Here is a 22,939-nt window from a genome sequence, read left to right on the forward strand (position 1 = left end):
CTCATGAGCCCAGTAGCATGGCAGTGAAATTTGATGGTTCAGGGACCTCATAAAAACTCATTGAACAGCATCTCATTAGTGTCTCATTATTGTGTCTCTGAATAAATCACTAGCGCAGTTAGAGCTAACTGCACTAGTGTTTCCCTTATTAACCCAGGCAATGTTGTTGCACAGTCATCTACTAATATATACACATACTGCTGCTCATAAACACACAGAGTCACAGGCATTGAGGCAACTGCAATCATTCCCTTACACAGACACACACACACACGCGCGCACACACACACACACACACACACACACACACACACACACACACACACACACACACACACACACACACACAGTCATACACAGATGACTTCACAGTAGTTTCTCCCTGTGCTACTAATTGCCCTGCTACTGCCATTGGATGTAATGAGTGTTACTGTACACTTTTACACTATGCACTCTACAAATTGTTTTACCATGCTGTTTGACTACTGTCAAAATTTTTTAGGGTAGACTACATGGATAATTTGCTTTAACTATGCCCCCTGACTACTACATTTTCATGTGGCCTTTGCCAGAAATACCTCAGTTGTTCTCCTGGCTAGTATCTTTGTACCACTGTAGCTATGCAGTGGCCTCTGAATTACTCAGGCATAATGTTCTGTGCATTCTTGCTGGAAGGATATTTGAATTCTGGCCTTTGTCCAATTGCTTTAATCACCTATATGATAGACATGGTATTGCACTGCATGAGATCCAGTGATCTGCTACTTTAGGTGTAGAATTTGATCTATCTTAAATTGCATTAGACAAAGTAATGGGACAGATTAATTAATTCATACACTAACTGTACACTAACTCTACAAGATCTGTATTCAAGAACATCCTTACCACATTTATTTGTGCTTTCTAGTCACTCAGAAAGATTACCCAAAGCATATATGAAGTCTACAATTTCTGGCAACCTTTATGAATCACCCTCAATATTTAAGGCTGCAAGGAAAACTAAAATTAGGAGGAAGAAGGTTTGAGTTATGCTTGTGTTGTCTGTTCACTCAGAATAGTGTGCAATTAGTGTAGACAATTTATTTTCATTTTCTAAATGTATTTACTTTATATTATTTTGCTGTGTACTTAAATCTGGAGTAGTGTTTAGAGTACATAGGTTCATAGGTTCATAGGTAGGTACTAGGCTATTGGCCTAAGGGCCTACGTAAACCTATCCAACAAGGTTCCCTGGCTTATGCCACCCAAGAAAGTTATTTTCCTGTGCCACTGTCGAGCAGAGACACAGAAGTGATCCCCGGGGTGTATTTCCTATTTTCCATCCACTCATCAAGATTTTTCTTGAAGAGTGCTAATGAAGAACTTTGCTTGACATAGATGGGTACTACCACATAGGCAGCAATCTACGTCACACCGAATGCGTGATAAGAGACCTTGGGACCCAGGTGGACAGTAGTCTCTGCTTTGATAGTCACATCGCCACAGTAGTCAGGAAGTCCTTCTACGTGGCACACCTCATCATAAAAGGGTTCTCATCCAGGAAAAAAGAGGTCATTGCTCCCCTCTACTCGACACCCATTAGACCCATTATAAAGTACAACACCCCCTTTTGGAATGTACCAAACAAGACATCTGCAGCAGCTGGAAAGGCCACAGAAGTACCTCACAAAGAGGATTACTGGCTTCAAACAATTGCCCTACACTGACCGCCTCAAAAAACTCCAGCTTTACTTCATAGCATATCGCCTACTCCGAGGTGATCTCTGTCTAACATATAAAGCTATGTCAAACCCAGAGCTGTTGGACATGCTACACCTAAAGAAATCCCAATCCCTCCAAGCTACACGCTCTAGGGACCTAAACCTTGTCACCACAATAAACAGCACATGCTGGAGGGATAGATTCCTGCCCCAGAGACTTCTCATACTCTGGAACAGGCTACCCATCTATGTCAAGCAAAGTTCTTCATTAGCACTCTTCAAGAAAAATCTTGATGAGTGGATGGGAAATAGGAAATACACCCCGCGTATCACTTCTGTGTCTCTGCTCGACAGTGGCACAGGAAAATAACTTTCTTGGATGGCGTAAGCCAGGGAACCTTGTTGGCTAGGCTTACGTAGGCCCTTGGGCCGATAGCCTAGTACCTACCTATGAACCTATGAATGGAGGTATGTGAAAATACCTTTAGGGTGTAACCCATTTAACCTGAAGTGTTTTTTATTCAGATGGCCATAAACCGGAAACAACACAAGTGTGGTTTCGCTGAGATATTTGTTACCCTCTAGAAAATAATTTACCATTAATAAAAGTAGTTTTTAAGTCAAAGCATTTGGGATACAGTGCTATAATACATAGCCAACCACAAAATACAGTGTGAAAGTGTTTGTGTTATAACAGCTAAAACTGCCATTTACGACATTTTTTCTTTGAGATTTTTAAAGTGATTTGATTGATCATAAACTTTTTTGGTATAAATATGAATTTGAATCAACTTGACAGATGTCATACATATACAAGCTTGTGTTGTCTTTGAGTGAGCATCAAACATATTCTTTTTATATGCTTTTGAAAGTATTATATAAAATTTTTGTGACCTATATATTGTGTTCATATGCCACTCCAGAGATCACAGCTGGAGCTTTATTTTATTTATCATTTGTTGACTGAGCTATTCCCACTAGGCTAGAAGACTCGTTTTCAGGGAAGAACTGAGTTGGTATTTATACTAGTAGAGAAATTTTTCGAGGGCATCAGGGAACTTCCTCTACTTTTTCAATAGGTGCTGTGGGATTGTTTACATCCACTTGAGCTACCGCCAACTCAAACAGATGGGGGCCTTGATTTTGCATCTCATCCAAAGGATCTTATACTCAGGAGTACAGCACCTTGCAAATGATGCACTGCAGTGTCAGATATCCAGTCACCTGAAGTGAGAATAGAACCCACAGCCTTCTGGTCTTCCACCAACAAAGGCAAGTGAACTACCTGTTGAGCCACTGCCCCTATTAAAAGTGAATGAATCTTGATTTTTCACTCTAGGATATCAGTTTTTCTAAATGAACATTTAATTTTGACACAGTTATAAAATGTATGTTTACATTACATTTATTTCTATATGAACTTAGAATTGTTTAATAAATAATCTTTTCAGTGTGGAATATCCAATGCTGTCTGGATCTATCTGTTGAATACATTTGATCTGTGGTAATTTATGACAACTTGATCTGTCACATCTATGATGCATATTAGGCTGATTTTGGTTTGTGTAATGTCAACAGCATAATGTTTAACAGTTATTTTGACATATATCATTGTTATGTCAATATGCCATGTTTATTTTGGCATGTATCGTATTGAAAAACTGTAATTTTTTTGACTGAATGGCTTCCCACAGATGCTGAGCTGAGGGTATGAAAGCGACTAAACTTGTTACACCTCTTTGATGTGGGAAACAATTGGCTAGCTGCCCAGAGGCAAACGCTAACAGCCAGCAGTTGGGCAGTTGCTAAGAAAAAACCTGACTGACTGCTCAGACTTAAACTGCAGGTGCAAGACCTTGTTAATTTACAGAGAGGTGAAGAGAAACACAAGTGAAGATGTAAAAGAAAAGCTTGTGTAACAAAAAAAGAACCAGAGAAGAAAGAAAGAACAGTTTAAAGATAAACGATGATAAAGATAAAGGCCATGGTTCTCTGTGGGAATCCAGCACGTGACAACTATTCACTATTTATCAGATGGATTTTGTGTTTCAGCCTTTGCCAGACCATTGGCAGGCATAATGGGGGATCTCAGTGTGGTGCTTAAGGTCTGTGTTGATGCTTGAAGGAAGATTAGAGCTGGGCTAAAGCAGCAGTGGGGTTCCAGTCAGAAATCATTGTTTCCTCAGTATGAAGTTTCTTTTGTGATACAGCCAAAGAGGTTTTATGAGGTGGTAAAGAAGCATGTGTCTTTTTAAAACCACCTTAAAATACAAAGAAGGTGATGACTACACCATTATAATCATTCTGTATATGGAATGACCTCTGCTTGTTTCCTAAATTTAGACTTTTCTTAATTAGTAAGATTGTAAAGAGATTATGTTGTATATTAACTGTATTATGAATCGCACAAAATCATTTATGGATAATACAACTAATGATGAGATATAAGACTGATTGTCTTCTACTGCAAATATGTACATTCATTGCAAATTACTATATAGTTGAGTCTACCACTGTTTTAAGTATAAAGACAGTCTAATTGCTATTTACATCCATTATTTTCTTTTCAGTTTGCTACAGTGGAAAAGCTTACATGGAATGCATAATTGTCAGCAGGGATTCTACTACTACTATCTGCCATTTTCTGCAGATGGGTGAACTGAAGCACTGAAGGGGAGTGGCTACTGCTGTGTATAGTGCAGTTAAAATGGAGTCCAAAGAACATGCAAACAGACAACTCATTATCTATAAAAATGCTCTAGAAATTTCAGCTCTAGCCTCATTACAGAGGATCACTTACTAACTTTCTTTCCATAATCCTATGTGTGCTGTAATGCTATGATTCTGTATGTTATTTCTAAAATAGTTTGCAACTGGCTTTTTTAATTTCTGAAATAAATGCACTTGTTCTTCTTGTCCTAGATTTAACATGCCAATATTTCCTTTTTCAGACTTTCTGTCATCAGATGACTTCTGAGACGTTTGCTCATTTTTTTACCCTCAGGTACTGTAGTGTGTACTTTCTAAAATCTATAAAGAGTATTGACCAATCACAGTTCTTGCAATGTGGGGACATCAAATACACATAATGCTAGATGGCCTACTAGTGGAGGGGTGGGAGGTGTTTCCATGCTGCTGGGGAATAAAGTTTGAGTAATAGTTTTGCCTCAGAATAGCTACCCAAGATTAAATAAATTATTTGTGGCTTGCTTGCTGAGAGGTTGCAGCTTCTGAAACAGCAGCATTTGTCAGAAGATGGACTGGACTGTTACTGGGGCTAACCTTGCAAAGGCAAGACAGATTAAATCAGTGACAGTATGTGTATTTCTGTGTATATGTGTGTGCTGAGAATTTCTCTGTATATGTGCATGTGTTTTCTGAGGGAGAATTTGGACATCCTTCCTATATTTAGATTACTGCTTGCCCATGCTCCTAGGTAAAGAGAGGCAGTGCAGAGACAAACAAGAAATTCCCTGCCTTTTGGCAGTATGATGAATTTATTTTTTTGGTCAGCCAATGCTTGCTTTAAGGGGAAAGAAATGTGCTATAACTGGAAATGAATAAGTTCTTTGGGCCTGAACTCATAGAAGTAGGAGAAAATACATTTAAAAAAAATGCTATATCTTTGGTTATTACATTAAAAAATACTTAATGCATAGGTGAGCATGTTACCTACTGAATACACAAAAACAAAAATTTACAAACTTTCTCACACCATGTGTTTCAATTGCAACCATTTTCTCTTTAAGTAGTGATATCACTATATAATATCTCTTCCTTGCCCATGAATGCTTTTTACAAGGTGAAATACTGACTTTCTGTGCCCAACATAAATACCAGAACAGGAAATGAGGAAATGGTGTGACACTCAACATTGCTTTAAAACATATCCTGTATTATTAAATGCCCCTGCAAGGCAAGCTGCAACCCCTGGAGTTCACTTGGTCTGACAACAGCTGGTAGAAGTGTAAGTTACCTTGGTATCACTTAAATGTTCCAAAGTTCTTTGACACTTCAAATAAGTGGGGTGACCGATACTTCAGTACTCTCTGACCACATTCTGACAGTGGTCAGTGCTCATATTTACTGGTGTTAAATATAAGAGTAAGAAATCCTTCTGTTTTACTCTTCCCCTTTTAATCGAAGAAACAAAGCAAAAACAAGTCATGAAAACAATCGACCTTTTTCCCACCTACCTTATTATACCCTACATTTCTACTGCATTGCTCTCACCTGTACTTACAACCCAAACATGAAGGATAATATTACACTACAAGCACATTTAATCCGAGTCATCAAACCATAAACAGAGATAATTGTTACAATGCATTTCATTACAACAGATGCAGATAACCTGGTCAACATTTCCTGGCAAAATTTTAAGACGTTGTCTGTGAAACTCCACTTTATAAACTAGGAAAATTACATAGTGTAATTCTGTCTGAAAGGGTGTTAGCAAGGTCACTGTGTGGAATGGCCCACTGAACCGCCTTTAAACATCTACTGTAGTATATGAGATGAACTTTCAACATCGGACGAATTATTAAAAATGTCATTTTTATTCATGTTCAGTCTCACTAACACAAATTTGAAACTTTATCATGGAATAGTTACAAAACGCCCTTTCCACTTCTATGGATGACCTCATGAGATCAGTAGTACTCATGAATAAAATCAAAACAGCAGAGTGTGTGTGTGTGTGTGTGTGTGTGTGTGTGTGTGTGTGTGTGTGTGTGTGTGTGTGTGTGTGTGTGTGTGTGTGTGTGTGTGTGTGTGTGTGTGTGTGTGTGTGTGTGTGTGTGTGTGTGTGTGTGTGTGTGTGTGTGTGTAATTTCTTTACTATTATCAGTCCAGCATGGATATTTTCTTACAAAACATATTTTATATATTAAACTTTTGACATATGGTCTATATTTTTCCCCAAAATAACTTTTAGTTTCATATTGTTTTACAAGCACAATAACATTCAGAAATTTAACTGTACCTGTGGCTTGCAAGAGACTTGTCTCAGGCTTACATCACAAACACTGTTAGGGATATGATAAAATATTTACCTTGTGTGCCCCTTAGGCCTTGTTGTTTGCATGTAGGATCTGAAGGACTTAAATCTGCCTTCTTCTATATTCTCTAAATGTCCTTCTGCACATTTCTGGGCTCAGTTTAAATCATGTATGCAAGCATTCTTTAATGTAAAAGTAATTTAAATAGTCAGCATCACTAAGCTTAGAAATGCATGCACTGCTTTAAGCATGAGTAAGGGGGTTAAAAACCTCACCCACTGCTGTTTGTAAGCTTGGTGCTGAATATACACCCTTTCGAAGGTCTTTACACACACACACACACACACACACACACACACACACACACACACACACACACACACACACACACACACACACACACACACACACACACTCACACACACACACTCTCGCATAGATACTTTGTACTAAGGCAAACGTTTTGTGCTGACCTGGGCTTCTAGGGTTTCACTTCCCCTCCCCATGACTCGCATGTCTCTGGTAAAGGATAATTATCTCTCACTCAGGCTGATGTTGCCTCTCCTCTTCTGCCTCCAGATGTTGCATTTTCCCTGCTACTGCAAGTTGCATGTGTTTCATTTCAAGTACTGTATTCTGCAGTATAGTCAGCCACACTTTCATCTGCCTTTCTCATATATTCTGTATATTTCCTTCTGTGCATCTCTAGGATCAGTTTTTAACATACAAGCAAACATTCTTTAGTGTAATTTAACTAATCAGCATCAAAAACTGACTGGTGTTTCTGTTTTTCTAGATGGATGTTGAGGTCCTCCTGGAATGAAACAGATTGTCCTTTGTCTGCATCCTGCACACCAATAGTTCCTTCCAGGCTGTCTCCAGGCTGTCTTCCAGATGCAAACAAAGCTAGCACCATCTCATCTTTGGACATCTGACAATGGATTCCATTTGCCTTACACTCTTTTTCTCAGCTGTGCCCAAGACATTTTAGCACATATGTCAGAAGAACTAATTTTCTGTCTGTTTACCTAAACTAAACTGACAAAAAATAAAATAACTGATGTGCACAGGAAAACCTCTGCATATTTCAAATTATAGCTGAGAGGTTATAAACATATGTATTTGGTAATAAAGCTGATTTAAGCCGAATCAGGGACTGTGTTAGAGTTTTGGGGGTCCCCAGCAAATGTCAAGTTGGGGGCCCCTTAGGCACTTCCAGTCTAAGTATCACCCTTTCATTGCCACCCCTCCTAAGCAACCTTTTAGTTCATGCTGCAAACATTTAGTAGTAGTACGCGCAAACTGACCTGTAGATACAGTGCTCTTACATTACAACAGGCCTCTGTACAACAGTATGTTGGCTGATCTTACAAAGAGACATTCACAGTTACTGGCATTTAGTTGCAACAATGATACATTACAACAACTCTTTGTACAGGTCTGAACTTAGGGGAAATGGCACCCTAGGCCTAATGTTTCTGCCCCACCACACACACACACACCCTCCAGTCCTCCCCTCTGTTTCTCCCCATCTTGGGCTTCCTATACAATGGACATTATGTTTTTACATTTTACTGTTTAGCTTTGTCAGTAAGCCATACCTTTCTATATACTCTGAATTGCATTTTATTTTTTTTTTCTTTTTACATATCCTTTTCATCCAATGACATCTTGAAAAGAAATTATGATTAAGAAATTAAATTTGCTTTTGTTTTTCAATTTTAGTTTTCCTTGCATCCTTTCAATGCATCTTCCCTGACAAGATAGCACTGTAATAAACCAGGGTCCAAGAAGCCACAGGGTTATAGATGCTCTGTGATGCATTTTAGAGCATTTTCCTAACATTTTAATCCAATTGTGGGCTAAACAAAAGTCGTGAGTAAGAAAAGAATTTCAATTTTTTTTTTTATTTCTTTCAAGGAAGACATAAGTTGTACTCAAGACTTGATATTCATTAAATTAACAAGCCAGCTGTTGTGGGGATACACAGGTCCTATCTGGAAATACTGCCTGCATCTCTAACCCCTCAAAAAAGACAGTCACTGCCTATGCATCCCTCTGGCGTTAGATTGTGATGAAATGAAAGATTCAAATTCCCATGGTCATGTATTTCAACTGACTGCTGGCATACATGTACATAGCATGCCTCTTCACATATCACCCTAGCCCTCAAAGCAGCCACTTACATACGTGCCAGATGTGTGATCATGAGGAAGGTGAAAATAATAAAGATTACAGTAATGTATTCCACTCTGTTGGTCCTAGACAAGATACTACCCCTACAGTACAGTAACCCTCTTTGTATACCTCTGAGGTCTCAGAGAAAAGTAAAAGTAACAATGACCACACTGTCCTCAGACCAAACACAAGCTAAAATGATCTCCTGCATAGACCTCTAAGGTTTGAGTATAATGGAAATGAAAGAAATAACCACACAATGTCCAGCTCCCACACACACACACACACACACACACACACACACACACACACACACACACGCACACACACACACACACACACACACACACACACACACACACACACACACACACACACACAAACATAACATACAGCACCTTTTTGTACATACAAATTTGAGCAGGGCTGGTTTTAGAACTGATGCAGTTGAGAGCAGAGGCCATTATCAACTTTATTCCTAACAGGGTCATATCACAACCCTGTTAAAGGCAAAGAGTATAATCAGAAATTAATGCATGTTTTTCTTCTCATTTCCCCCAACCAGCAACAGCTTTTGTGGAGCTTCCTCACAGTCAAGGATGATAAAGGGAGCTCCCTGAATCAATTTATACAGTCTGGGAAGTGGAGGCTACCAGACTCCTGAAGATCTAAGTGTCTGAACAGTCTGTGATATATTATATGCCTTACTTTGGAAATATAATTACTTGTTAGCTGCTTTTTTTACTGATACCAAGAAGAATAACTGATGTGACTTGGTATTATTGGGTGTGTGCACAGATAAAAATCAGTGTTATTTTTTACACACACACACACACACACACACACACACACACACACACACACACACACACACACACGCACACACACACGCACACACACACACACACACACACACACACACACACACACACACACACACACACACACACACACACACACACACACACACACACACACACACACACACACACACACACACACACACACACACACACACACACACACACACACACACACACACACACACACACACACACACACACACACACACAAGCATAAGCCATAGCAATACTAGATTTCTACTTATTTCAGCAAATAGCAATACATTGTGCAACACTGGTACAGCCACACCAGATCAGTGACTGCTGTTTAACAGTCATCAAACAGCAGCAGGGGGTAAATCTGTTTATTTACCTCATTTAGGAGTAATGCATGCATGCCACTGTCCCTGATTTCACAGAACTTCTCTGATTTCGCTCATTATTTTGCTCTGACCTTCATAAAAATTTTGATTTGCTGATAAATCATTGAGGATTAGATAGTCAATAAATTCAGACATTAGAGTTTTATATTTATTATCCGAAAAATGCTTGTTGATGCAAAAGTTGTTCTATTAAATTTAAAGTGAGTTAGAGTAATATTTTAAATGTGTTCCTGATTTTGAGCCTTTATTCTGCTATTATTTTTGGCACTGCACTGAATTCTTCAGCAAAGAAGTTGATATAGTATCTGGTGTTCTGCCAGTATTTATAAATCTACCTAAAAGAGAAAAACATTCCTGAAGATTGAAAGCATCACCTCTTCCTAAAATCCAAGGTTTGCATTGAGATCAGTCACCACGGGCTGCTGATCTCTCTAGTGCTTACCTTGCTGGTTTGATAGACAAGTTGCAAAATATCAAGATAAGATAACTTGCTGTGGTTGGGGGTCCCCAGAAACCGTAGGGTTCGCTGGTGCTTAAATCCGGCTATAGATGTACTAAGTATTATTAGCTGTATGATAGTCTCATAAATAAATATTAATTGCTTATTAAACAGTATGAATTTTTCTGCTGTTTTCTACAGATTTTCTTTTGTATTTCTGATTGGAGTAATATCATAGCTACAGTTTGTTTAAGTACATTATGACAAGAGTTAGAGGAATCTTGTAATTTGGTTTATCTCAACTCTCTGGCAAACAGCAGACTGTCATTACTTTTATCTTTGTTAATCTTGTACATTCTTGTAGAGCGTCTGCATCTGTGGATTATCTATAGATATCTGTAGATCATTTAAAATGCATGATCTGTTTTTGGTTGCACTAGTCATAAGTATCACAAGGCTGAATGTAATGACATATTTTTGTAGTGGACTGGTAGATGAGAGTTGCTGTATTGTGCTGTCTGGGGTGTATACAAGCTTTATTAATTGGACAAAATGTGTATAATATCATGCTGTCCATATAGATACTTGACTATACTAATTAGAGGCAGGATTCACAAAAGTAATTAGAAGCATGCTGCTCCAAGAGGACCCATTTCAGATATGATGGGGGAATCATAAATTATGATAAGACTAAAAAATATGAATGAATAGTAAAAAAATGAACTCATTCTTCCTCTGATTAGATGCTTTATTCATTTGGTTTTAGGTGATCTGAAATCTATCTCAGATTTACTGTGTGCAAATTGGAGAAAGTAATTCTGGATAGGATGCTGTCTACCACGGGACATAACACTAAGAAAATAAAATAAAGGTAAAAAAACCTAATGATGACACTGTGGAACTTTGGTTAGTTTAGAGTAATTTAAGGTAGAGAAGCATCATGCTATATATCAAATTATAGTGAAAATGAAGATTTTTTTGAAAAAATAGTAATATAAGAAACTGTCTTAAAGAATGAGCTTAGAATGATCAAGCTACCATTTTAGGTTTTAGACTCAATAAAGAATTATAGAGTTTTACATGATTTAGACAGATATCCACAAACAGCAAGGTTATTCTTAAGTCTCCAGATAATAATGAAACAACATTTGCTTCTAGAAAGAAGGGAGAGTGCTTTAGATGTTGAAGAATATGCAGCATTTAATTAGGTGAGGAGTACTGGGACAATTAAAAGTGTATTACAAAATTGATCAAATATTGCTTAGGACTGACTGCCTAAGAGGCAAATATATAAAATGGACAACTGAAGGTCAGAGTGAAGAACCCAGAAGGATGAATTAGCGGTAGAATGTCTAACAATAGTTAAACAGAGTGAGATTCACTGGAAAGAAGGTTTATCCAGAGTTCCTGTGGAATTTACAGCCTGAGGTTCTCATAAGCTGAATATGAACTTGAACTGAGGGAAATCAAGGCAGAGGAATTCTTAATGTCTGCTGGGAGAGAGGTCTAGATTGCAGGTCTAGCCTTTGAAAAGATTGTTTCTCAGAAATAATATATATTGGGCAGTAAGATGTGAGGGACGTATCTTGATGGGAGTGTAAAGAGTTCTGCGATGAGTAAAGTGAGATAATGCATGCCACAGCAAATAAATAGTTAGGGCAAAGTGATTGTGTATCACTTAGACAATGTGGAAAGGAGTCTCTTGATCTTTTGTATTGTAATGCAGTGTTATTCTGTTATTCTCTCTGACATAAAACAGTGGTATAAATGTACACATTTTGCTAGCTGTACTTTGGAGTTGTATTTCATCAGGAGAGAATAGTACCAAATGAGGTAAGCATATTTCAGTTAGTGCAGAAAGATAGTTTTGCCAATGAACAGGTGATCTCCAGCTGTAAGAACTCTAGCTAGTTGCCAGAGAGCCTAGGATGTAAAATGTCTTTACTTTTAGACTTATTTATTTGATGATAAAAGTTCATGGTAGAGTCAAGTCAGGCATCTAAATATTAGAAGAGAGAGGCTACTTGTAGCTGGATTTTATTTGGATCTACAGCTATGACTGGTGATGCTGTTGCTCGTTTTTCATTGGTACTAAAGTACCTGGAGTACATTTTAGAGGTGATAGTTAGTTATTATGAGTTTCTTAGCAAACTGTTATCAGCAATTATAAAAGTCTATACACAGTTTTTTTTTTTATTTTCAAGTAGATGTGCTTTAATCTGAGGAGAACAAAGATCATTAGCCTGAAGCATGGCAGAAAGAGAGGACACTCATGCCAAGAGTAAAATTGTTAATAAATAAAGAGAATATAACAGTTCCAAAACTAATCTTTGCAGAACCCCCCCAGGTGTTGGAGCCTTCTACAGGGGGTAGAGAAAATAACTCACCTTTAACAGTTACAGAGGACAGTTGGTTCTCTGATTAGATTTTTACCTTTTGATTCAAATCTAAGATAATGCATTAGCTCCACAGGACTTTGGTGGTTAACCATGTCAAAAAAGTGTTTGTTACTTGGTCTACAAAAACATATGCCGTTGCCTGGTGTGCTTGTAATGACCTCACTCATTAATGTCAGTAACTACTGCGTTTTGTGTTCTGATTTGTGAAAAAAGATATCAGAAAAAAAATAGGGACAATGGTTGGCAACTATTTAAATTCTTTCAAATATGTATCTATAAAGAGCTTATCTACGCAACCTGTCTTGGTTTGTGATTGAATATACAGTAGCCTGGTAAGAGAAGTTTTTATTTGAATTTATATTTTATTTTTTACCACTGTTTTTCACTATTTGTACAAAGGAAAGGATGACTTGTAAACAAGATTTACTTTCGATTTATATTTTGTTGTTTTACCTTTAATTTTCACTGTTTGCTGTTAGAAAGGGATAGGTGTTAAACAGACAAACTCTAGACACCCCAAGGTGCTTAGTCAGCTATAAATTCATACTTGTATTCATTTTATTTTACATTTGTTTAACGGGAAATTCCGACTGGATGCAGGAAAAAGTAATTGGTTTCTCGCTCCCATCCATGGATGATCTGCACAAGACTCGGTATGTGGGAAGGGCTAGGAAGATAATTGATGATCCCACTCACACTGCCCATGGCATGTACTTCATCCTTTCCTCAGGCAGGTGATATCGCAGCTTACACTGCAAAACATTTAGACTGAATAGGAGCTTCTTCCCTCTATCCATAAGGCTGCTGAACTTGAATGCCAGGCATGACAGCAAATAATCTGATTAATATGCCACTTACTGTGTAGTATCATCTATAGTAATCACTCTGGTGAATTGCTTCAGTAGATGGTACATTTAGTCTGATTTTTTATGCTATTACTTTCTGAATGTGCAATAGTCAGGAGTGAGTGACCAGTCCACACGTGCAATATGAACATCAGAAGATATCATACTACAGCTGATGAAGTGCAGTATCTAAGCAATTACAATGTGAAGTCAGTCTTTGCAATACCTACTAGTATAATATTGTCTAATGTCTTCCTGTCCAATTGTGGTAATGTACTGTGTTGTTAATATTTTAAGTATTACTCTATGCGCATTAGTCTTACTGCCACTCAAACTATGTGTTCATTGTTATGTCTTGCACTGGGACCAAAGCAACATAATTTCATTCAGCTTGCACTGCTGTGTATATCTGATCGACAATAAAGTTTACTATGACTTTGACTAATTACTGTGGAACAAGTTCTGTCAGCCCTTCCAAAACTTAAGAATACTTCTTCCATGGGCCTTGACAACATACCAGGTTGCATGATTATCAATGCCAAGTATGGCTTTTCTGAACCCCTACTTAAACCTTTTTCCACTGGTTGCATTCCTAAAGCCTGAAAAACAGCCATTGTAATGCTATTGCACAGGGGCAACCCAGCCACAGACCCTGGTAACTATAGACCCATTGGTCTCACTAGTTACCATATGTAAAGGTGTGGAGCACATCATCTCAGACTTCATTAATCTGGACATTGAAAATCTCTCAACCCTAAACCATCAATAATTTGGCTTTATTAAAGGAAGGCACTGCCTCTTTAACATCATTCATTTATTTGAAAAAGTAACTGAAATAGTGGGTAATGGTTATGTAATGCATAAAGCATATCTAGACCTGGCCAATGCCATTGACACTATTCCCATGCAAGCATTATTGATAGAATTCTAAATCTGAATATAAATTCTTATATTGTGTATTGGATAGCTAACTGGGTATCTGACAGAACCCATGTTGTTAGACCCGCAGGTGCCACATCTGAAAGCAAAACAGTTACCAGTGACCAGTACCACAAGGCTTGGTTTTGCACCCTCTCCTATTTGGCATATATTTCTCACACCTTCAGGCCAGCACTTCTGGCCTGTGGTTAGCTAAGTTTGCAGATGATTATAAAGTGGGTGTTGTTATTCGATCTTCACACTGAATCACAATTGTTCCAATATGGCTTAGGCCATGTTAACAATTTGTGCAAGGACAAAGGTCTCAAATTGTTTGTTTGTGTCTTTCGGCCTTTCCCGGTTAGGGGTCGCCACAGAGAAACTCCGGTCCGCTAATGATTGGTAGTGGATTTTTACGTACCGGTTTACCAGCCCTGACTCACAACCTTCAACGAAGGCATGCCCCATTCATGTATGCCTCCACACAGAAGACGATCTAGCTGAGAATCGAATGGGACAACGTCTTGCTATGAGGCGACAACGCTATCGCAGCACCACCACCACAGTGACAAAGGTCTCAAATTTAATGTAAAAAATGTAGCTTAGTTAATTTTGGTAAACAAAGCAGTTTCACTTACCACACAAGAGTTGCGCCCCTCTCCAGTCAGATACTATTGTAAGAGATATGGGTAATCCTGATGATAATTCCTTATCATTTGACCATCATGTCACCGCAGTGGTTCAAAAAGCTTTTTATCTGGCCCATCTAATTTCCAAAGGCATCTCCACCAGTTCCAAAGAAATCTTATTTTCCCTTTACTCATATTTTATTAGACCCATTATTGAATATAATGCATCTTTTGGCATGTATTTATCTAAACATATCATACAATTTGAAAGACCTTAGAGATTCATAACTAAAAAGATCAGTGACCTCAAAAATCATATATATTTTTTTGCATCAAAAATCTCAGTTATCAGGAAAGGCTGACAGTCCTTTCTCTATACTCAGTCTAAGATTTATGTCAATCCATCAATGGTGGTTTTGACGAACGCAAATAAACCAAAACCAATTCACCCAAACTGCCGTCAGTGAACATTGAAACAAATTGTTTTTGCTGGGTGACCTCTCCCGGAAATATGTGTACCATCTCTGAGGTCACACAGAAGTGGAGGAAAAAGGCAACATTCATTTTTGCTGAAGAAGGTTCACTGAAATCACCTTCGATGGATTGACATGCTCCCCTCAGTCTCAAACAGACTCCTGTGGAGATTTATGTCTAGCCTCTGGTGCCATGAAAGATCTAAACAATTTGACCTCCTAATCCTTCACAGAACTACTATTACACCAAATACTTGGTTAAAGGAACTAAACATTCATCAGCAGATAAATAAAACATTTTAGTGTGATAGATTCATATCCCAACATATCCCTCACCTCTGGAACAAACTTCCACTACATGTCAAGCAGAGAAACACTATTGTCACATTCAAGGTAAACACAGAGAATTTGATGGGCAGCCTTAAATTCTCTCCTGGTCTAACTTGTCTTGCCCTTCTTGAGGCTAGACAGAAATTTTGAATAAGGTTTCTTGGCTAGTCTGGAAATGGTCTGCAATCTGTTTACCTAGTACTTACCTATGAACTTAAACCTACGAGTCTATGAATACACGTTCAATTAATTTATGAAGAAGACTGATAAGGTAGATCACAGGGTCAGTGTGGTGGCTGCCACAACAGCTGTTCTCCAAGCTTTAGGTACATGAACAATGGGGAGAATAAGGTTAAAGAGGTTTAAAAGGGAGTCAGCAAGGCAGCAACATAACCCTATTATACATGCAGGAAGAGTCTTTGCCAGAGCATCAGAGCACATGAAGCAATAAGAGTGTTTAACACATACAAATGAGTGGGAAAGAAATGTTCAATATATTTCAGCCATTCCATCAAATGACAACTGACACTCTGAATATCAAAGAATATCACTTAATTCAAGCAATCGAGCAAACCTTTTTTATCATCAATGCCTTCATACTGAGCTTTAATTTTCTTACTCAACTTGTGATTGGTATATAAAGAGACTACATTCCTTTAAGAGGCGTAGGAAAGAGTTAGTTGTTAGCCAAACTAACTTATTTCCACTATGGATCATTCATCTTAAGACAGCAGGCCAACTGACTTCAGGCTACTTAAATTCTTAGAAACATATTGCAGAATTTACATTGCCCCTTGCGACCTATCCCAGCTAAGCTACACAGCAAATATAACTAACACACTTGTAGCAATCAGAATTTCACTTTACTACAGATTACAGTATGGCACTTCATATTCCATGTAGTCAGGGGAAATGCTTTTCTGGAAAAGGCTGACGTTGCTGAACTGATAAAACAAAGTAAACTACTTTTTGCAGTACTTGTAGTAATACAAGTAAGTTTTCAGTTGCTGGGAGAGCACAGCAAAGCTATCATGACTTAATATAACTGGTACTATTAAACATCCCATGATGCCACACTACAACAACGGGTATAATTGATGCAATATTTCCAGCACCAACGCCCATAAGTCTAATACTTTTCTTGAAATAGACTAGTAAGCAGTTATCACAGCACAGTAGTAGCTGCAGATAGTAGGGCTAACACTGTTCAAAGTTTAAGTTAAGTTTGACATCAAAATATATTAGGTGGTAGGGAATTCCAGAATTTATTAGCTCTGCATTAAAAGAAGGTCCCAGCTGCCTGAGTTGGTGTTGTTTAGGTTGATAATAGACATCCCATGATGCTTATCAAAAAAAGAACAAAAGTTGTGCAATCCCTGGTTAAATTTCCCCTAGTCAGTATGAATATCACCTTGTGTCTCCTAAAAAGATGCCACTGGCCTAGTGGGGCTAAACAGGTCAACAAATTATAAAAAAAAGAAATACATTTTTATGTATATATTATATAACATTGTTATATAAACACAAAAAGTATCAAGTTCCATGTAATCTAATCTATCTGTATGTGACTATCTATCTATATATATATATATATATATATATATATATATATATATATATATATATATATAGGTTTACTATCAAAATGTTGAATGGCTCAGCATATTTGAGTTGTTTCATCACTCATATGGTTGAATTTGTGACTGTCATTTTTACTATCATTCGAAAATGGTAAAAACAACATTTGACATTCGAACCAGTTCGACTGTTCCTTTAAAATCACCATTTAACTCAATGGTAACTTTACAGATAGCAATCACTTCCTTACTTTCAATTTAATGAACCTGGAAGATTTTGGTTTGCTGTTTTTACCAATCGCCCATGTGATTATGAGATTTTGAAATCCGCATGTCGGTCAATATTTTGATAGTAAACTTATACACACACACACACACACACACATATATATATATATATATATATGTATATGTATATATATATATATATATATATATATATATATATATATATATATACATATTATATATGTATATATATATATGTATATATATATATTTATTTATAGTTTTACCATCAAAATCCTTAAAGGCACGCAGGCGAATACGTGTGGTTTCTAAGTTGTCATAATGTCGAACTGAAAGTGGCTGAGTGCATATTAGCAAAAGTAGGTATACATTCGCTAACATAAACTCACTGTTTTGAATGGAGAGCAGGGTGCAGTGCAGATCGAGTAATTTACACTTTTCCTCACTGTAGTGTGATCTTGGTGTTAGTACATGTAATAAGCAGGGTGTGCATGGGACACAGCCACCCACATGGATCGTACAGAGGGGCTTGCCCCCCTGCTAAAATGTAAAAGGACACACAGACTTTCGAAACTGGAAGTCTGGTATGTGGAATGTTGATCATTGTGTTTATCAAGTTTAACATTATGGCCAAATTTTATTTTCATTTTCGACATTTTTTTTTCATTCTTTTAATGAAAAAATACACACACACACACACATATATATATATATATATATATATATATATATATATATATATATATATATATATATATATGTATATCTGTATGTGTGTGTGTGTGTGTGTGTGTGTGTGTGTGCATTAGTTAGTCACTGGAAAGCTCTACCAGTCTACCTAGTTTATAAAGAGAGTTTTGCGCATCATAAAAATGCCTAATAAGAATCTTATACTGTAGCAAATTCCATTGAAAGCAATCATCTGACTAAAACATTTTATGTATTGTTTTTAGTGTTAAAGAATCTTTTTGCTAGGTTGGCATGAGAATGGCAGTACTGAGCTGATATGAAGAGAAAGAAAAAAACAATACAAGTTAGGAATCCTGTACCTTGCTAATCTGAGGAAAGTTGTCTGGAAATTAATTTCTAAAATAAACAAATAAAATAAACTGAAGGAAGGTATAATGACACTGAACAAATATTGCATATTTATGTATTCACAAATATTAGTGAGAAGAAAAGCTATTTCTGTAATAGTAGATAATATTCTGTGGGTTTCGTTTGAAATAAATGAAACTATTAAATATTAGCTTACCATGTATAAAAGCCATGCTGTTTCAAGTAATATAAAAACAATAAACTAAGAAACTAAATTGATTTACTTTAGTAATAACTATTAAATTTATTTTTTCAGATCCATTTTTCTAAAGGAAAACAGACTTTGAGGAGTTATAAAGTTAAAAAATTACTAACAACTTATTGTATAATATAATTATTTCAAAACAACATGTGTTTTAATAGCAATTAGTGTAATTATATCTAGAATCTCATTTTTGCATGGCTATTATATGCTACAGGCACATGTCTTTGGAATGTGGGACGAAATTGGAGCACCCTGAGGAAACCCATGTGAACACAGGAAGGACATGCAGACTCTGCACAGATGGTACCCCATCCGAGAATTGAACCAGAGAACCTTTTGCTGTGAGGTGACAATGCTAACTGCTGCACCACTGTGCCACCTGTTTTGCTTTCATTTAAGAGGTAGCTGTAATCCACAATAAATGGCATACACAAGGAATCAAAATTCATGACCATAATACAATATGCTGCTAATTCGACTTTAGTTTGCTTGGCCTCAAATCTTCCCAACTTAAAAAACATCACACCGGAAGCTTTCAGCTCTAAAGAAAACTTGCTAAATAAATTTCAGTTGCTCTTAAACCCCAACAAAACCAAACTAATCTTATTCCTTCCCAAAACCATAAATCAAAACAACCCTGACCTTAACATTATCTTCTCAAACAACACAACATTTGAAAACATCAACGCAAATTTACTAGGAGTTATCATTGATAACAAGTTAAAATTTGATTTGTACATTGACACTATGGTCAAAATGATGCATTACAAACTAGAATCTCTTTATAGAGCAAAGTACATGCTAAGTGATCATAGCAAAAAAATAGCTGCCAATTCACTTCTTCTTCCTGCCTTCCTATATGCATCTGCAGTATTCACAAATCATAACTCTTCCACCAGTTATAAACTGGAAAGGACCTACAACAACATTAGTAAATTTGCCTGCAGCCTCTGAAACTGCTCCTGCCACTGCACAGCAGCCAAGCTCCTCAACTGGCTTGAATTTCCGCCACATTACCCTTTACCAGCTACTCACATTATACAAAATACTTCACAATCCATTTAAAACAGCTTTTTTGTCAAATCTTATCCAATGGTGTAGACCAAATGGAACCTAAGATCCTCAGAACTTAAACTAACTGTTGCTAATAAATTGAATAATTATTACAGTGACTCACTACTCTCTGTCACCATCTTCAAGTCATAGAACAAACTTTCAAAGCACATCATGCTTTTATATAACCTGCAACAATTCAAATCTGCCCTAAAATATCACATGGCTACTAATAAACTATGCAATTGTATCACAGCTACAGTTTTAAGTATGCAATCCTAACTCTGTCCGCTATGAATACTATACAAATGTATTAACATAGTATTTTTGATTTTACTAACAATAACTTGAAAACATGTATTTCCTTAATTTGATATGCTTTGTAAGTAATGTTTGTTGACTGTTTTGAAATACTTTGTCAATAATATTCGTTCACTGTTTTTCTTTTGAATTGTCAAAAATTTGTTTCTACCCATGTTTTAGGGCTTTTCACTCTGGTCCTCCACTGAAAATGGGCATTTCAGCTCCCAGACAGACTTTCCCAGTAAACAAAACCAAATATATAAATTATTAAATTAATAAATACATGAATGTGCTTCATTGCTTTGTCCTCAAGGACATACTGCTGATAAGGAACATGGCATATGGAGAAGAAATATAAATCAATTAAAAAGTGCTGATCATCAAACAAATGATCTGTAGCTAATTATCAGAAAATAGAGATAGGAAAATTTGCTTTGTAAGCAGGATGACCTTATGGAAGTAATGACAGTTGATACCTATCTATGTTTATTGCAGCCTATCTCTGTTTATAGTCTTTTTAAATGTTCCTTGTGCATGAATGGTACATGTCTTCTATGAGACTGTCATGTCTTCTATGAGACTGTCTTGACCCACTAGCAGTGAAAGAGATCATCATCTTCTTTTGGCTGTTCCCGTTAGGGGTCGCCACAGCGGATAATCTGTTTGCATGTCTTCCTGTACTCTGCATCTTGCTCTGTCACACCAACCATCTGCATATTCTTTCTCACCACATCCATAAACCTTATCTTAGGCCTTCCTCTTTTCCTGTTACCTGGTAGCTTCATCCTTAGAATCTTTTCCTCAATATACTCAGCATCCCTCTTCAGCACATGTCCAAACCAATGTAATCTTGCCTCTCTGGCATTTTCTCCAAACCTTCCAATCTGGGCTGACCCTCTAATATACTTATTCCTAATCCTGTCCACCCTCGTCACACCCATTGCAAATCTTAAAATCTTTAACTCTGCCACATCCAGCTCTAACTCCTGCTTTTTTGTCAATGCCAATGTCTCCAACCCATATAACATAGCTGGTCTCACTAACCTCTTGTAGACCTTCCCTTTCACTCTTACTGGCACTCGTCTGTCACAAATCACTCCTGACACTCTTCTCCACCATATTAATTGCTATATTTCATAGCAACTGGTAACTCAAAGTTTCTGTCTTCTACAGAGTGGAGACTCTACTGTCTGGCCAGGAAGAAAGCTATGAGGAACTGCTGAATTCTGCAAGTCTTCCTTAGAAAGTGTGTGTGTGTTTGGGTGTGTGTGTGTGTAAATAATACTTTTTGTGCACTGTAGTTAAAGGAGAATTGTAAGCACTGGCTCACAGTGAGAGTGTTGAAAAGCTCAGCTATGTTAGTGGCCTATGTGCAGTCCAGTCTGGATGTTGGGGTTGGAGCCCATATCCAGGACAGAAGTGCATATTCCATTTATGCCATAGGGCCCAGGTTGTACTTTGTAAACTAATTATTGAAACAGAATTGTGTGCACTTTCTTGCTATCACTTTTGCCTTTGAAGCCAGTGGTAGCACTCTTCCTTCACACTTGGTGGGCAGTAGTAGTATTCAAACCCCATCAGTACCAGCCAAACTCAAAATTTGGTGGCAGTAATGACAGCTCACCTCCGCATTTGGTGCCAGAAGCCACATAACATTCACACAAGTCTTGGTGATGGCACAAGGAATAAAACAATAACCAAACTTCTTTAGCGTATACTTTATTTTCACCACTTTCATCTTGCGACTTCTCCAGAACTAAAAACAGCACTTAAAAACTTCCATACTTATATATACATACTCATTAACACTTCATTACATCACACCATTAACCAATTTCCATTTAAAGTGCCTCAGTAAAATTTAAAATCTTAAACCTATAAAAAACATTATTTATTTACATACAATTTCCTATATTTCAAAAAACATTTGATATTAATAATAATGCTCTCTCATCCTTTCATATATTAGTAATTATAATTTGAAAAAAATGTTTAAAAGGGATTGCACTAAATATTCACCAACTTTTCTGTACAGTCAGAAAAAAACAAGGTATGTACAAATGTGGATGCTGCAGGTACTGCAGATATATATCAGAAGGTCCATTTATTAATATATTAAGTCATCCCAGCACTATAAAATTACCAGGACATGCCATCTGTAAAATAAAAGGGGTGGTATATGTTTGTTTGTGCAGTGGATTTTCTAGTTTTTATGTAGGAATGACTACTGGATCGTCATATGAAAGGATGAGAGAGCATTATTATAACATCAAAAATAGAGATTAAAAAAGCACTTTATATAGGCACACAGTTGAGTG

General features: G+C 37.1%; 1 long non-coding RNA gene across 1 annotated transcript in view; it reads left to right on the plus strand.

Annotated features, from left to right (window-relative positions):
• Positions 1-8,419, plus strand: part of LOC122797287 — a 96,469-nt gene extending 88,050 nt beyond the window's left edge. The window contains exons 2-3 of the long non-coding RNA XR_006364047.1: positions 4,652-4,704; positions 7,497-8,419. This is a non-coding gene — a long non-coding RNA (uncharacterized LOC122797287). The remainder of the gene's footprint in view (positions 1-4,651; positions 4,705-7,496) is intronic.
• Positions 8,420-22,939: the final 14,520 nt, after the last annotated feature.

Source organism: Protopterus annectens, chromosome 3.part0, assembly GCF_019279795.1.
Source record: "Protopterus annectens isolate FY-2018-M chromosome 3.part0, PAN1.0, whole genome shotgun sequence".
Taxonomy (NCBI): Eukaryota; Metazoa; Chordata; order Ceratodontiformes; family Protopteridae; genus Protopterus; species Protopterus annectens.